General features: G+C 35.6%; 1 protein-coding gene across 1 annotated transcript in view; it reads right to left on the bottom strand.

The window, feature by feature from the left end:
• Positions 1-12,093, bottom strand: part of LOC119075781 — a 40,977-nt gene extending 28,884 nt beyond the window's left edge. Inside the window, exon 1 of the mRNA XM_037182341.1 lies at positions 11,729-12,093. The gene's annotated coding sequence lies outside the window, so the exon portion shown is untranslated. The remainder of the gene's footprint in view (positions 1-11,728) is intronic.
• Between the last annotated feature and the right edge of the window lie 2,375 nt (positions 12,094-14,468).

Genomic DNA, 14,468 nt, shown 5'->3' with positions numbered 1-14,468 from the left:
TAAACAAAATTCATCGTTTTGTAAGTAGAGTTGATTAAGCTACTTAACCAACGTCAAACAAATGTCCAGAGACCCTGAACTGTTAACTTCTTAGAAACGGCAAGCGTATCGTAAAACGATCACTAAATCTGTAACTTCTCTTGTTCGAAATATCAGTCAAAAACACTCAAAAGAGTAAAAGTGACGCAAGTCCCTGTGCATTCTTCCAAAACAACTGATATCGCTGGATGTGACGCATTCTGCGCTTGTACGCAAAAACTGTAACAGGAAAAATTTGACCAAAGAAATTCTAGAAACAAAATTTTACCAAAAAAATTTTGCGTCACAAAGTGGCAGATGATTCGGACGTATTAGGACGTATTCTTGCCTATTTTAAAAAATTTCTTAAAAGTACTTTCCTCAACATCTGTCACTTGTGACGCAAAAATTTTTGATCAAAATACTCAACAACTCATTCACCAACCCAAACTCAGCCTAAGCTTGTCTACTACTAGTCTTTAACTAACGTCTGAGAGTCACTCACCTGGTCGAAAATGAATTATTAAGTCGACTGCCTTCATCTGCACGTTCGCGGACGAATTCATATATAGTCCAATGAAAATGGTGCATAGCTAGCAGGTACGAATTTCGCTGCTCGGTGCTTTACCATTAACCAACGTTACCCACTGTATTTAAGTAAACGACTGGTTGCACGTTCAACTGCTGGATTTCCGTGAACCAACGCCTGGTTTTTTGAGCTTTGTTCCAACTTTCGTTTTCAAATTTCACGCATCACGACTGAAAACTCGTTCAATATGGTGTTGGCACTTCAAGGTCTCACCCGATACGTCCATCACCCGCTTAGCCATCGATACACAGAACTTCGTACGATGTAGATGATCACAACCATTTCAAAAAAAATTGACACACCAATCGACCTTTGGAGCTTTTCTATTACTGTTGATACTTAACGATACCGATTCCCAACAGTTTCCTGGATGAGTTATCATGAAGCACTTCTATATGGATTCTGGTCAATTGACTTTTCTCTCGACGTTTGAATGACCGCACACAAATAAATTCACTGATTTTTCGGAGCGTTTCCACCAAAGGATTACTTCCTTTTGTTTTTCAGGCTGCGCCACTTGTTGGGAATTCTACATTCACTACAAAGGAAACAATGAGACTTGGGGATGCTGTCCCCGAGAATTACGTTTATTCTCCTCGATCGTACAATTGTATCTAAGGCTTTTCTTCTTATAATTTTCTACTCCATTCAGTCAGTGTCCACTTTGATGCAGTTTGTTTCAATGGCTATCTTGATTATGATTTCCACGAGTGTTTCTAAGCCATAATTCTCAACAGAAGTATCGTCTCTTCGAACATGATGCAAAATCTTTTACTTCGTTTGTTTAAACATTCGTTATTTGTGATGTGTAGGAGACATTTGTTTCAACGAACATTTTCATCGTCTATGGATCTAACACAACATTTATTTGGAAGTAAGAGTCTGAGAGATATCAATCCTGTCATATTCCAACAACAAATACACAAAGCTATCGTAATGAACTCTGCACCGCCCTCATAAACTCTATAATTAGATTGTTAACTTTAAACATACCCATAACCATATAACATGCACTGCGGTCAATTGCAGACTCAATTACAGCAAGTTCAGTTGCATTTTCAGTTATAAATTATAGACAAAAAAGGCATTTAGATTTTAATCAGATTTATCAGTAGCGTGCCCGAAATTAGCAATACAAATCGGTAACATTGTTGAATAAACTCATGAAAACGGAGCTACACGCCATGTTCCAATCAGCGCCCTAAAATCACATTTCACAGTGCAAACACTGCTACAATACAAATTAATCATATGAACGGGACACACACACACTGTACTCGACGGATAATTTCAATTTTCGTCACGTTATCATCGATAATAATAATGAATCGCGGGCATGCAGCGTACGGCGCGATATCTCCCGATCAGTTGGACATTAGGGAAAAGTAGTTTTGTTGACTGGCAGGTAACAGACGTACCAACATAGTGGTAGCTTGACCACATGTCCGTCAATGTAATTACATGGCTAGTGATGAAGTGGAATAAATGTTTACTTTCATTTCGCTTAAGATTCGCTATACATGTACATGTAACAGGGTATGACTAGACACTTGTGGTCGCCATGGCCTGATGATATGTTGACAAATATAATTCTTCAAAGCTTTTGAGGAGTTGCATGTACTGTCTCTGAGATCGAAACAGTTGCAGAAACCATTTTAACTGAAGGATATTTTGGTGTCGTGAGAGACCAACGTCGTAATTCATTTCAAATTTTGTAGGCATCACTGTGCTGAACTCTCCAGCGGCCTCTAGTCAGATATTGTCGACAACGCCTGTCAGTAAGGAAGAAAGGATTTTGAAAGACCTGCGAAAAATTCGAGTCTACTCAACCAGTCATCTGGCCAGTGATCTGCACAACCTGGTTACATAAGCCCTTGTGGCTTGCGAGCATTCAGATTGATTCAGTTAATAGATCCCTGAGGTAAAACCTTTTTTTAATAGTGTGCCATATGCTGCAATTAAACTGTCTGCAGAATGGGGAAAAAAGCGCAGGCAAATGCAATACAAAAGCCAATAAAACACGTATCCATACCACATACATGTTCAACAACACAATTATGACCGATGGAACAAATTGAAAATCATATCTCGTTGGAAATATCCGTTTTTTTTTATTACAATGTTTCAGTCGAACATGCACAACGAAAGGCACTAATTTGCTAATTTGCATACAGGTGTGTATGCCTTCAGTTAATGCAAGAAAATGTATCGGGCCAACTGTTCACCGTCCATATACACACAACGATAAAATGAAAATGTTGCGGTATAAGGACTGTAAAACGGGCAAAACATTGACGGAATTATGACGTTGACAAATGGGTATTTCCTTTGGAAATTGAAATTAAATTAATTAAACGGTTGAGGTGGCGTTACAGTTTTCTGTTGAGCTTTATTGATTGTTCCTGAGGAGAGATAGGTTAAAAATGTCTTTACGCATGACTTTGTGCACCCCTTCAGTCTATTTTCGAGAAGCTCATTCTCTATCATTAGGCTGACTAGCTGACTGGTGTGGATATTTGAAAATTTCGTTGAAAAAGGATTTTTAAGAAGAATAGTGCACTGAGGACTTTCTATGATTTTAGAAGGATTTTTCTCAGGATTTTCTTCGATTTTTTAGTTTTCTCATGACTTTCTTTGATTTTGAGGACTTTCTAGTTTTCAAAAAGTGTCGTAGGATCGGGTATCGATCAAGTTAAAATTTCCTATTTTCGATATGTCATCTTCAAAATACAAAACATCAATTTGTCAAACAATTTTTCAACACAAAAGCCAATTTGACAGTTCGACGAAGAAAATTTTGAATCAAAACAAGAAGAGAGAAAATACACACTTTCTTCCCCGAACTGTCATCAGAGAAGGCGTCAACAAAACGTCATTTTCACAGTGCCTTTTCAGTGTGTAAAATAAGGTCGATCAAGTAGTTCATACCAAGTAGTTATTTGTTCAACGAGGGGAAAAAATAATTGGAAATTGCATTTGGAGGGGTCGCAACAAGTCAGCCGAGAAAATGCAATTTCCAGCTTTTTTCCTGAGGTAAACACAACATTTTTCACAACAAATGCTTCCGAAGTTTCAGTGGAGGGGAGAAAATGCCAATTTTCTCGCCTGCGTTGTTAAAAATACTTTTTAGGTCAGAGTTTTAAGGCATAGATATTTCGGTCAGATACTTCATGGTTTCGATATTTTGATCACACATTCGGCTATATAAGACATAAGGATGACAGCTGTGCGCTATGGCATTCTCTGCCTTATATTTCAGCTGTCATCTGCATACGCATTCTATCTGGCCACCGGCGTACCAACTCATCATTTCTCTGATGTAAGACAACGCTTGTCAGAGCTCATTTTTATCGTCACTTTGAGTTATGATAATAGATATGAACTGAATGCAGAAACGAAATGTGTTACTCTGGTGAAATATAAGAAAAATGAAATTTCATGTATTTAGTTCTGCATCGAGAAGATTTACGGAAAAAACCAACAATAAACAACGTCAGCCTATTTGTAATGGAGGTAGATGAATAAAATTCCATTTTTCTTATAATTCACCAATGTAACACGTGCCTTTTCTTCATTTAACTATTCAATATCGATCTTACGCCAGGTCACATTTCGTTGGAATATTTACCCGGAATCTAAAAAAAAGTCTTTTCCCAACTGCCACCTAATCTAATTTGATCCATTCAGCCTAATTACCACTATTACTTTCCACCGAATATCCAACCCATTTCAAATCGCAAAACATTCTTCCAAATAGGAAAATTACAACTTTCAACTTAAAACATTTCCCTTCGCAGGCAACAACACTAATTCCTTCATTATTCCACTCAAGACTTTCGCACCAACCCTTTTCCTCTATTCCCAACCAATTCTATTATTATTCTATCGCGGAAATCAATCTTGAATGCGGAGTGTATACCGACTGCATTTTGTGTGTATAAATATGCGCGAGAGAGAGAGTGGCGACGGTATCCGTATATTTATATATTTGTTTAAGGTGCATTTAAATTCGCATTAAAAAATTATAGCGTTCCATAAATTCTATTATGCAACAATGCACTCGCTCGGTTGAAACATTATACGAAAATAAATGTGTACGTAACACACCGTGTAAGGGCTGAAGTATTAGAATCCGCTGATGTGTAACATTAATTCATAAGCCCATATTAGAAGCAGTTTTATTTTCGGTGAAAGCTATGGGGAAGTATAATGCACCATTTGATTCTAAAGATAAATTTGTAGGTAAATGCAAGACATTCAATAGAGTTAGACGAATAGTCATATTCAATAGTTCTATTTGTTTGTTCGGTTTTGTTGGTTTGTTTTTTTGTTAATAAGAAATTTAATGGTTCTTTCCATATACGATCAGTCTTCATATTTATAACAAAATGTTTGCGGTGGTTTCACGTTTTGTTGTTTGTTGTTGCGTTTTTTTGCTTCGTTCACGGACAACAATTATATGTGGGCCATATGCGGGCATAATAAGAACCGATGTACGATTGTGATAACGCAGTTATTATGCACATCATATAAAGAAAACGATTAAGGAGAAGTTATGATATGGAAATGTGATGGACGGTATGTGGCTTTATATGCGTTTCATCGTTCAATTGTTGATGCAAGAGATAAGGAAGTTAATATATGGGGATGGGACAGGGTGTATGTCTGCTGATAGTTTTTTGGTTTTGTTTTGTTCAAACATTATGCCTTTAATTAGATTCCGAGCTGAAGACAAGAAGGATAGTCCGTGTTAAGGCAACGCCTATTTTTGGCAATTTTAATTTTGAAAATTACGACAAATTCTGAAAAAATTCGAAAACTCAAATTTTTCATGAATTTTATCAGAATTTTTCCGAAAATCTTTTTCAGAATATTCGGAGCTTTTTCCAAATATTTCGGAGTTTTATCCGAATTTTTCTGAATATTTTTGCGAATGTTTCGGAGTCATTTCCGAATGTTTCGGAATCATTTCCGAATGTTTCGGAGTCACTTCCCAATGTTTCGGAGTCATTTTCGAATTTTTCTGAATCTTTTTGCGAATGTTTCGGAGTCATTTCCGAATGTTTCGGAGTCATTTCCGAATGTTTCGGAGTCATTTCCGAATGTTTCGGAGTCATTTCCGAATGTTTCGGAGTCATTTCCGAATGTTTCGGAGTCATTTCCGAATGTTTCGGAGTCATTTCCGAATGTTTCGGAGTCATTTCCGAATGTTTCGGAGTCATTTCCGAATGTTTCGGAGTCATTTCCGAATGTTTCGGAGTCATTTCCGAATGTTTCGGAGTCATTTCCGAATGTTTCGGAGTCAGTTTCCAATGTTTCAAAGACATTTTTTCAAAATTTTCTGAGTTTTTTTTCCCAAATTTTTTCGGAATTTTAACAGAAGGTCTGTCTAAGATGGCAAACATCTGCTTTGACAGTTTTGTGTCGTCAGATACTGTTTTCGCGAATTCTCTTCCTTGAAACTCTTGAAAATTCCTAGTTTTTTGAACTTCAACAATTTTGAGAATTAAACTTCTTGAAAATTCTTCCAGTTCTTGAATCTCTTGAATTCCAAAAAAAATCCTCAACTTTCCTTAGAAAACTCTTAGTTCCACTCCGTGTTCTAAACCTGCATAGACCTACAATCAGTTACCTCAGTCATCGAAGATAAACGAACTCAATGCTACGTGAGAAATAAAAGTTTGAAAATAAAAAAGTTTATTGCCTACCCCACGCGAAAGTTGGTCATTACGTAGCTGTTTGCCCGCTGCGAAAATGATCCATTACACTAAGAATATTTTCGACTTAATTTTACTTGAATCCAATGTAATGAGTCTCTTTGAAGATCTGTACGGAATCGTCTACATTCTCGGTAGTCATTGGTGAACAAATATATTTCCAGTCTTTGAAACGCCTTACAACCCACTGCGGTTAGTTAAATAAATACATCCGTCCAATCTCCACACTCGATCTTTTGCGTACGTAAGTATATCCCGAAACCAAATTAACATAAAATCCCGATTAAGATCAAACACACATTTCATGTCCGGCAATTAAGGAGCATACAGCACGTACACGTAAAGTTGGAGTTTACAGTTCACCATGTGGCAATAAATGAATTATTAGTAATTTACCATTAACACGGTCCGTTATTATTTAATGCTTTTTTGTGTCTTGGACGTTGTTGTTGTTGTCGTTTCCGAGAGAGACGCAGGCAATCCCTCGCCAATAATGAAATGCATTTTGGAAAATTCAAATTTGATATTGCATGGCAGCATTTTCACACACACCCGTGTTGCATGCACACCGAAAATTTTATTTCTGATCGAAGACAAAGTGCAAAGCAGCATAAATGAAATGCAGTTTTGTGCGGCAGTATGCAGTTTGCATGGACATAGAACGAACCAAATTGGCGTAAATAATTTCCAATTCAAATGTCATGAATTTTAAACATTTTAATTTATTCGGGACAATATGGTGCAATGGCATGGGTAGATTGGGTAATGTTTTGATGTTTTTTTTTGTTGTTGAGTCCTTTTTGCTTTTTAGTTTTATTGAAATTTCGTTTTGTCGGCATTTTATTTAAATTGGAACCGGTTTCCTATAGACAACGAGATAAAACTGTCGAAAGGGTAAATTATTTCGGAAAAAAATCGGTTTCATCACAAACCATAAATAAAATGTTCAAAAAAATTGCTCGGCACAGCTTAATAGCTATTTTCATAACTTGGGCTTAATTGGGAATTCTGCGCAATAGATGAGAAAATTGTCAATCTGAGGCAAAGACGAAGTTGAAAACAAACGTCACTTTTACGTGTGGGTATTTTCATACGGTGAATTCAGTTCCTAATAAAGCGTTAACTGACAACGAAACCTATTGACGTTTTACTATACTCCGAGATCCATTGTGGGATCCCACATGGGGGCTCAACCGAAATTAGTGCTTAAATATAAAAGCACAAATTCATTTTCACACCAGTTTGATCGCACTACTGTACATAAACACTATTTGTGTAATGTTTGACTGCGCTAATGATAGAAATACGATAGAAATTTGACTAACCCTTAGACAGAACGTTCAACCAGAGCAGTGTTGGATTGAAATCCAATAGACCCAGAACTACGCGGAATTCTGACAAAATTTAGACTTTTTTATAGACGGTAAGCGTATCATGATGTGAACAGTTGAATACAGAAACTAAATGTGTCACATTAGCGAATTATAAGAAAAATGAAATTTCATTAATTTAGCTTCGTTTCAAATAGACGGAATATTTGGAACTGAGCTAAATTAATGAAATTTCATTTTTCTTATAATTCGCCAATGTAACACATCCAGTTTCTGTATTTAACAGTTCATATCACGATTAGATCTGGTACTTCCTTAGTTCAAAATACCGCCTAGCTTTTGTCTTAAAATCTTTTACTTCATTTGTTTCAACCCAAGTTTCTACAGTACAAATAGCACGTGTCAGACAGAGCTCATCATCTATTTTTATCGTCATTGTCGTCCTCCTCTACCATTCAGTTGTATTTCATTATTCTAATTTCATTAAAAATAAATCTCCTCCTCACTTTCACTCTGAACGCAATGGAAAATAAACTTTCCATCGTCCAGGTGGCGAACATAATGCGGTTATCAAACTAGTTTTCCTCGCACTGCCAACATCTCTATTTTATCGACAGAGATTATAGTTCTACTGCCTCATTAAAATTAATTCAGTGATTAACTCTGCCATTTAAATACAACCATCGTTGGATGATCAACGCATATATAACATTGTGATGATGTTTGGTCGTATTATAAAAAAGGATGTTTGAGCTATCACAGCCGAAAAAAAGGTCGATTTTAATGCCATCAAATTATAATGCTTTTATAACTCGACAACGTGGTATGGATATAATACGAAGAGGACTTATTAATGGGCTCTGTGTTTAAGCACCCCCCGCAAAGTAATTGTTTAGAATTTCTGGTGAAAAGTGCAAATCATCCGAGGCTTTTGGATATGTTTAACGAATATATTTTTGCATACGCATTCCGTTTGAATGCGAGTGTTGTGACTGACGATATTATACTCTTTTGTCAATATGTACAATTGCATTCGATGGGGGTCGTTGGACGTGCATACACAAAGCTTTTGACAGTCGGTAGAGACAATAGAGAGTGTTTGTTTGTTTATGTTGATAATTTCACGCAAAATGCAACTCTCAAATTTGTAACAGAAAATGGTATTGTGATGGTGAGGGCTGGTGATACGATTGATTTGATTAGTTCCAATACATAATCATGGGAATCATGATTCACTAATTGGACAGTGAGAAAGAAAATTTCAGATTTAACCCGAGAACATGGCTTAGTATTGGGACTCTGAATTCTGAAGATTCGGAGAAACTCCGAATAATTCTGAGAGAATTCCGAAAAAATTCGGATTTTTTTTTCGGAATTTTTCCCGAGTTTCTACGACTAATTCTGCAAAAAATCCGAATTTTTTCGGAATTCTGTCAGAATTATTCGGAGTTTCTCCGAATTTTCCAAGTTCAAATTCCCAATAAAACCCCTGACCGAGACTGTTTCATTCAAACAAGTTGCCAAGAAAAATGTCAATTGACGGTTTCCCGAAGGTCCGAGGCCAATGCCCTTAAAAAAAACATTTCAATCGCATATGTAATGTCCCAGCAGACAGACGAACAATTTATTGAATTTAAAATGATGGTCTCTGTGTCTCTTCACATGGGACAGCATTAAAACACCTGTACCCCGCATTAATTTGTTAGTTTGTTACGAACAACAGGAAAATTACATAAATTCTTCAATGTGCATTTTAAACCGACATAAATATTCGGTTCACAATATTATAGTGTTAACTATCGTGGAATGTTAGCCGGTTAGATTAGCTGAATGTTTTAGAAGGCAGTGGTGGTTATTATCGGTGATAAAAATAGTTTTTTTTTTAGAAATGGGTTCAGGATAGCTTAGACAGGAAACAAAAGGCCTGTTAGAACTAATGAAAGTAAAAAACAAATTTGTATCAAAAACAACGTGAATCGTTGAGTGTGTCGAGTACTAACTGACAATGTTATGTAATTCAAGGCTTACATTTCGGAGTTTTATTTCTTCAATTCTGAAAAATTGTGAATTTTTTTTGAAATTTTACGAATTTGAACTTTAAGAACTTCCAAGAAATAATTCTCTGGAGTTTTCTTCCCAAATTTTTTGGAGTAATTGACAAATTTGTCTAAATTTTTGAATAAATTTTCGGAATTTTCGAAGAATTTTTCTTCATTTTTCGGAATCTTAAGTGACCTTTTCCGACTCTTTCGGAGTTGGTGACGAATTTGTCTTAAATTTTGAATAAATTTTCTTCATTTTTCGTAGTTTAAAAGGAATTTTTCCGAATTTTTCGGAATTTTAAGTGACCTTTTCCGAATCTTTCGGAGTTGTTGCAAATTTGTCTTAATTTTTGAATAAATTTTCGGAATTTTCGAAGAATTTTTCTTCATTTTTCGGAATCCTAAGTGACCTTTTCCGACTCTTTCGGAGTTGTTGACGAATTTGTCTTAAATTTTGAATTATTTTTCTTCATTTTTCGTAGTTTAAAAGGAATTTTTACCGAATTTTTCGGAATTTTAAGTGACCTTTTCCGAATCTTTCGGAGTTGTTGCAAATTTGTCTTAATTTTTGAATAAATTTTCGGAATTTTCGAAGAATTTTTCTTCATTTTTCGGAATCCTAAGTGACCTTTTCCGACTCTTTCGGAGTTGTTGACGAATTTGTCTTAAATTTTGAATTATTTTTCTTCATTTTTCGTAGTTTAAAAGGAATTTTTCCGAATTTTTCGGAATTTTAAGTGACCTTTTCCGAATCTTTCGGAGTTGTTGCAAATTTGTCTTAATTTTTGAATAAATTTTCGGAATTTTCGAAGAATTTTTCTTCATTTTTCGGAATCCTAAGTGACCTTTTCCGACTCTTTCGGAGTTGTTGACGAATTTGTCTAAATTTTTCGATAAATTTTCTGAATTGTTCGAAATTAAAATTCCTAATAATAAGCCTTGCTATCAAAGAATGTCTCCACTCCGCGAGAAACGACAATTCAACAGTTGAAAATGAGGAAGCAAATTAATGGTGTCTGTTAATCGAACAACCCATTTTTTTCACAAAGTATAACAACAATATTGCGTTACAAGTACCCATAATATAGCCTCGCAATTAGCTCTGTATTTACACGAACGATAAATATATCTATACTTCAATCAAGACATCTCAGTATTATTCATCCACACGGGTGTACCACCACTTTACCATAAAAATTGTCGTAAAATACCATCGATGTTAGGCAATTGCCGAAGACAATTAAAAGTTACTATAACAGAAAATCGTTGTTGCCGAAAACTATAACATTAACGAACTACATGAAAAAGGCAGCAGATTTTGGTTTTGATTTTGTCAAGTTGAATTTCAGTGTAGATTACCAACCCATTTGATCGATTACCATCTATTTCTTTAATTAAATTAATTAAAATTTGATATTATTTTTAAAAAAAACCTTGGAACGAGCCGAACAATTCGTATGATCTGGAATTTCCAATTGTATCACAGAAATCGGTTAAATTTGCATTTAAAATGTTTGTCGATTTATTTGACTGGGTCTGCGTTGGGTGATCAAAATTCCAGATCATAAGAATTGTTCGGCTCGTTTCAAGTTTTTTTTTACAATAAGAATCAGATTTTAATTAAATTAATTGGAGAACTAGACGCAAATGCGACTTTAATTCGCCACCCACCGGTTCAAAAAATATTTCGGTACATGTTGTGGTATTGTCGGTAATGAGCTGACATTCAGAAAATTAAAAAACGATTCGATGTTTTTGAACGACATTCAACAGGGCTGGTACAAAAATCAAAAATGTTCTAAGCAGCCACAATAAAAATTGTTCTAAGTTAACCCCTGTCTGTGTATTCATCGCACGTCATAAATGATAAAGATTGCAATTTCCTTGAAAGGTATAATCATCGGTCATCAAATTATGAATTGCAAATTTACTTTTGCGATCAGAACATCAAAGGCAATTACCCACACAGGTGTTATAAAACAATTTCAACGAAAGAAGAAAAAAATGTAAAAAATGTAAATTCAAACTCACCAGTTCAATTCACTGAGATCGTTTCCAATTGCGATGCATTTAATCCATTATTATGCCAGTTAACAATTAACAAAAATTCGGTCGTTTCTCAAATTAATCCATTCGTTTCATTTAAACTTCACTTTTATAACTGGTCAACAATCCATTTTCTATCGTTTTTTTGTTTTTTTTTTTGTTTTAACAAATAATCCAGTTTTCTTTTCAACACGTTTTCGTCTGTTCCTTCAATTTGATATTAAAAAGAACAAAAATTTCGCATACGAATGTTCAACTGTTCGTAACTATAATATGCACTCACTGCACTTCGACTTCGAACTTATATTCTTTAACTTTATACACGTCTGAACTAACCAACAACCACTCGTCATATGGTCGATCGAACTGAACCACTAAATAAAAACCCGTGTCACGTTCATATTTTTGAAAAGTTCTCTTTTCCACCACTGCATGTTCTGTGAGTGTATATATATATATATATACGTATAACTCACCAACGTGTCTCTATACCCATATATGTTGTGCTCAACGTGCTTTTTGTGTCATATGTACACACTCATAATATTTCTGTCACTGTTCAACATACACACATACGCAACATGGAAATGGAGAAAGGATATTCCGGTGTGTGAAAGGACACTGTAACAATTTTCAGGTATATCATTCGTATGAATGTTTTGGTGGTGAATTTCGGAATGAATTTATTTCCCCGATTCGTACATTTAGTTATTCTCACAATTTAAATGGACTATTTTTGGGGAAAGAGAAATTTTTATAAGTAAAACATTAAAAGAAGAGACCCGTACGCATGGTGTGTGGACAATATAGTTAGTTGTTCATAGAAAGTCAAGTACACAACCAGTCGGTGAAATGAAATTTTGACAGAAAATGTATGGGCCATCTGTCAAAATTTTCAGTTCTTGTGGAAATTTCATTTCACCGACCGGTTATACACTCGACTAAAGCCAAGTACCCGTAGCAGTATCCTTACGTCTGAATTCAGAGTCGTCTGTTTTGCCTCCGTTTACGTGACGTTTCTATTGTTTTGAAGACTTTTATATTGTTTTACTGAAAGCAATGTTGAAAGTACTGTCCCAAGATAAAGGTTTTTTTTTGTGACAACTACAATAAGGCTGATTGGGAAGTTGGTAGCAATGTTGATTTAACGCACTTTATCCACAGAAATGTCAAAATATTCATAATTGGTACCTCTGTTTCAGTATCTGACAGATCCGTTGAAGTAGATATGACATATTGTAATCCATGCTAAACATATTAGTACCAGAGAAATGATAAGTTAGTACACCTGTGGCGAGATAGAAGATATATGTGAATGACAGTTGGCTCCTATAATAGAGAATTGCATACAAAATTGGTTCCATTCTCTCCCATAGGAGCCAAATGTCATTCTCATGTTCCTTCTACCCCGCCACAGGCGTACGAGTTGTCAAGTTTATCATTTTTCCATATATTTTTGACGTATCCTGATCCGTGGTACATGGTGTTGCCAGATTGTACCTTTTTATTTGGTTAACGAGGGAAGAAAAGTTAGAGATTGCATTTCGATGGTGTTGCTTTTGGCCAAAGCGAGAAACCGAGCAAATGCAATTTCCCAATTTTTCCCCGATATAAAGAAAACGGTTTTCAAAGACGTCTGAAGTTGCAGCGAAGGAGAGAAAATGACTATTTTCTCTCTTGCGTTGTGAACAACCTATAGCAACACCGGTTGTTTAACATACTATTACATACTACGTGCATCGAAAACCGTACTTTTCATGTATCAAGCACTACTTTCGACGACAGCAGGATGTAAAATCCACTGCATAACTCGGGATAAAAAGATGAAAAGTCTCGTTTTCGTGTTTTTATTGACCTCGGCTACGCCTCGTATCAACAAAATTCACACGCAAATTTGCATCTTTTTATCCCTATGTATGTAAAATACTGGTCCATTGTGTCAAAATGAATGACAGCTCTAGATCTAGACTCACTCGACCATGTTGCTCATTACTTAGCCTTTTCCCCATAATTAAGCGAGAACAAAAGTATTGTTAAAATCTGTAGTCAAGTTAGAGGGTCCACGCAGAGACAGTTTCATTAGTTTCCGCTGATTTGCCATCTACTGGTTACCCCAAGAGGTTTCCCTCTGCTCCCCGATTCGAATTCACCGTGACACAAAAGTGGTGTCAAATCACTAAGACCCTTGCACTTCGTACGAGTGCAAAAAACGAAGAAACTTTCTAACATTTATTCCCGTTTGTTTCGGCTGCTAATAGTTTCGTCTCGTTCTAACAGAATTTTTTGGTTAAAAGGTATTGAAAAGAATTGGCTGCACTTTAAATTCCTGTTTTTATTAGCGGAATTTATGCAACGAAAATTGCGATATGCAACATGTTGTTGTCTATTCGCGTCCCTTATATGCCACTCGGGTAAATATCATGTACGAGTGAAATTAAAATTCTTTTGTCGTTAAAATGGAAGATTTTTTTTGGTTTGGTTTTGTGAATTTAAATTCAATGAATTCAATTAAAATCAAGATTTATGAATAGCTTTGCCATATAATACTAACGTTAAACGTAATGTACATGATGTGCATGTTCGGTTATTCTACCATAAATTAACCCATACAAATTTCGTGCGTCCTTTTCGTTATGTATAAAGGCACAAAATTCGATTGCCTCCACTGAAGACGAACTAAAACAGGTCTTCTTACCGTATAAATCGCAGAAAATATTTTTTGGCA

The sequence above is a fragment of the Bradysia coprophila genome, unplaced genomic scaffold (genome assembly GCF_014529535.1).
Source record: "Bradysia coprophila strain Holo2 unplaced genomic scaffold, BU_Bcop_v1 contig_232, whole genome shotgun sequence".
In the NCBI taxonomy this organism is placed as follows: Eukaryota; Metazoa; Arthropoda; class Insecta; order Diptera; family Sciaridae; genus Bradysia; species Bradysia coprophila.
Note: the sequence above shows the minus strand (reverse complement) of the source record. Positions and strands in the feature narration are given on the sequence as shown.